Below are 4,311 nucleotides of genomic sequence, written 5' to 3' on the forward strand. Positions count from 1 at the left end.
GACAGTGGGTAGGAAATATACCTAGGTGTGTTATGTGCCATGAAGTAGGGACTGACTCATAGCTGATCATCCATCTAGTTTTCAGAGTCTGTAAATCACACAGGAGGATACTGCCCATCATTCTCCCTTACAGCAACTGGCAGCTAGAGGATTTAAGGTTCTTGTCTTTTGATTGGCAGTGCAACTTCTTACTGTAAGGCCATTAGAGCCATCTATCTATCTATCTATCTATCTATCTATCTATCTATCTATCATCTTATTATATATATATAGTTGTTGGGTACCGAGTTGGAACCAACCCATAGCTGACCCTCCATGGGGTTTTCAGAGGCAGTAAATTGCACAGGAGAAGATTGCCCATCCTTCTTCCATGGAGCAGGTGGATTCGAGCCATGTACCTTTGGGATTGCAGCACAGATTCATATATGTATATATGAATGATGGCTTAGAGGTAAGGAACTGTACTGCACATCCTAAGGCACACAGCTTGAGTTCACGAGCTGCTCTGTGAAAGGAAGAAGAGTAAGCTCCTTCTGTGCAGCTTATGGTCTCTGGAAACCTACTGCAGATTCAACTATAAGTCAATTCTGACTTGACAGAATGTAAGAACGATAATAACATTTCTAGCTAGATATTCTTTTAAATATACAGAAAGATGCTTATTTTGGGGCCTGTTTCTCTGAAGAACTCTGGCTGATATAAGATGTGTTCAAGACCATCCTGACATTCTACAGATAATATTCCGGAACCTTTCCCATCCCAAAAAGGAGGCGGCTCAAATACTGTTCCTTTCATGCTAAACGTCAGTGCAAGTTAGTCACTCTTCTTATATTGGTACTTCGAGTTGTCCAGATAGGTTTCTCTTGATAGGAAGATCCAAATGTAGAAATGGACATGGTCACCCACACAGTCTGTGAAACTGAGTGGCCAGAGGTACCCACAATCCAATCCACTGCTGTTTGGGAGTATGGCTGTGGCTTTGTGCTGGTAGATTGTAGTACACATTTTCAGAGATCCCATGACAGGTCGAACATTAACATTTCACCTCTCTGAAGGTTTGTAGTTTAAACAGAATGTCCATGCTTCCATCTAAACAGGAATCTTTCCTGCCTTTTGTTAAGATGTATTCTGTAGCTTGGAAGAAACAAAGAAACAGGGAGTGTGTCATGAAGTAAAAGAAATGGCATCCACTCTGGTTTGGGGTTTTTTTGCAAGCAATACAGTGTCTGTGCATAGTCTCGTTCATTCTCTCTTCCGGCCCTGCACAGACCATGGTTTCCCTCTAATGAAATGTTCTGTCAAGTCATTCCTTTTCCAGGACTGGCGCAATTGTAACTTCTCACCATGATCAACAACTGCTAAATTGGTTGGAACCCAGAAGTGGAGCTCAAAGTCAAAAGCAACAATATGGCAGGAGTGTAGCACAATAATTTGGTCATTTTCCCAGCACAGGAAATCCAGTTTGGGAAAGAAAAATAAGTGTTTCAAGAACAGGTATACAATATTGGAAAATAACAGAGAAATTAAAGGAGTTATTAAAAGCTCACAAGCGAATTTGGTGCAAGAACACTATTCATTCCAGCTCAGCGTGAACCAGTTTGTGTTATTATATTTTGCTCTATACTTAGCCTTGGTGAAAGCCACAAATTACAATGGTTAAATAAAGCTTTTGAAAATAGAAAATAGCAACATGGCGAGTGCAGAACAGCACTGGGAGAAAGCTTTCTTCAGACTATGCCCAAACTAGGATAGCTGTGAGCTTCTGAAATTCATTCCTTAATCTCCAGTCCCAAGGAATTTCATCCATGTCACTCATGAACCTCCATTACTATAATCTTGTTTGTATCCTAAATACAGCTTTGTTTTGCTTTTAAACAGAAAGATTCGACCAAGAAGAGGAGACAGAATGTACACTGCTGGGGGACTTAGGCTAGGTGGAGTACTTAAAAAAGAGCTTGCTTTTGAACATGTCTGAACCCAAAAAGGAGTGACAATAATATCATTAACTCAGCTTTGTTTAGGTCTTTTGCTCATAGGGTTGCTATGAGTCGTCTATGACTCAATGGAACTTAACAACAACAACAATATAGAGAGAGCTCTGTTGGCCTAGTGGGTAGAAAGCTATGCTACCAAGCCAAAGGTGGGTGATTTTAATCTGTAGCCCTCAGGCCTGGTTTTAATTGTTTTTGGTCATTCTTCTAAGTGGTATAGCACCAGTCTGTCCATTTTCTGTACAGAGAGGTAACTCGTGGTTGCTGTGATGCTAAACGCTGTGACATTGATGTGTCAAATGTGATAATGGTTACCCATGGTGGACAGTGTTTGGTGGAGCTCCCTGATTAAAACAGGCTTGGAAGCAGGAGTGGCATCCACTTCTGAAATAGCTTGCCTCCGGAAACTCTGTGAACTTGAAGAAACGATGAAAGTTATACAGTGTTCAGGTCTTTCCTTCATAGGGTCGCTGTGAGTCATCTATGACTCAACGGCACTTAACAACAACGAGAGAGCTCTGTTGGCCTAGTGGATAGAAAGTTATGTTACCAAGCCAAAGGTGGGCGATTTTAATCGGTGGCCCTCAGGCTTGGTTTTAATTGGTTTTGGTCAAACATTCTTCTAAGTGGTATAGCACTGGTCTGTCCATTTTCTGTACAGAGGTAACTCGTGTTTGCTGTGATGCTGCGATGAGTATTCTACTACTTGATGGCACTTAACAACAACAACAACAAGCTTTTCCTATGTGTAAAGCTCTGTTCTCCAGGTGTTTTATCTGTACTAGCTAATTTATCCTCATAACTTTATAAGAGGTTGCTCCTAACCCATTTTATAAATGAGGAAGTTGTTGTGGTTGTGTGTGCTGTTGAATCAGCTATGACTCATAGTGGCCTATTCACAATATAGATCTGAACCTGGTTTTATCTGGTGTCATCCCCACCATTTCTGATATATTTGTTGTGGAAGAGGGTACAGAAAAGCTAAATAAATCACCCTCAATTTCATATGACTAGTGAATGGCAGAACATGGATTAAAAACCCCTGTATTTTTAATGACCACTTTATAATGGCTCAGAGTCCTCTAAGCTATTTCCTGACGTTATGAATCAAATTGTATCCTCAAAAAATATGTTGAAGTCTTAACTCCTGTTCCTGTGACTGTGACCTTGTTTGAGGAAATACGGTCTTACTTTGAAGATATTATCAGTTCAATCATACTAGGGTAGGGTAGATGATATTTAATTAGGTTATATTTAATTTCTGTTATTTTCCTAGGCTCTTTTGAATGATGTCTGATAAAAGAGAAGAGCTATGGGAGAGAATACACACAGAGGGAAGTTAGTTTGTGAGATCCTATTTACAAGCTAAGGAATGCCAAAAATGCCTGGGGTTACAAGAAGCAATAAGAAACGGAGGAAAATAGTCCCCTAGAGATGACAAACAAAGTGCAATCCTGAATTTGAACTCTCAACTCTCAGAACTGTGAGAAAATAAAATAAAATTCCAGTTTTAAAAGTCATCCACTTTGTAGTATTTTGTTACAACAGCCCCCAGGAACTAAGGCATCTGAGGGGTCAGGGGACTGCAGGCAGAATCGTTTCAGCTCAGATTTAAGGCTTTATTTCCAGTTCTCCGTGAAGGCCTTGTTCCCTTTAAAAGAGAGGTAAATGTAGCAAAGTGTGCTACACATTTGCCTGCTGATTGAAAAGCTGCTTTCTCCGTGGGAGAAAAATGAGACAGTCTCCTCTTGTAAAGACGTACAACCTCACAAACCTGATGGAGGTCACCAGGAATCAGAATCAACTTCCAGGAAGTGGGTGAGAATCGCAGCCTGCATGGTCCAAAGCTTGAGTCAACACTGTAGGCTCTGTTATGGCATCAGGTGGTTCCCCAACCGATACATTAGCCCAGTGCAAACTAGATAAGTTGCTTCCCAAAATGAACGTTACAAGAGTGAATTAAAACATACAACACAGGCAGAAGGTTAATTAAAGACAGGAAGGTTTATTAAGACAGAGGAAAGTTTACAGAGGAATGTTGGTGAAACAGGAGAAACACTCTAGGTAAGAGTAGGCCCTTCTCAGGAGTAGAGAGGCGAGAAAGAACATTGACTTTACTCTGAGCTTCCTGATACAGGCTTTGCTGTTTCCAGGTCCCTTGCAAATACTCACACTTTCTCCAAGAACAGGTAATTGGAGCAAGGCTGTTGGTTCTCGTATGTTGTTGTTGTTATGTGTCATTGAGTCGTTTCCGACTCATAGCGACCCTATGCACAACAGCTCTAAACCCTGCTCTATCCTGCGCCAACCGCACCGCCTC

This window comes from Elephantulus edwardii, unplaced genomic scaffold (assembly GCF_000299155.1).
Source record: "Elephantulus edwardii isolate Elephantulus edwardi_28Jun2011 unplaced genomic scaffold, EleEdw1.0 scaffold00169, whole genome shotgun sequence".
NCBI classification, from domain to species: domain Eukaryota; kingdom Metazoa; phylum Chordata; class Mammalia; order Macroscelidea; family Macroscelididae; genus Elephantulus; species Elephantulus edwardii.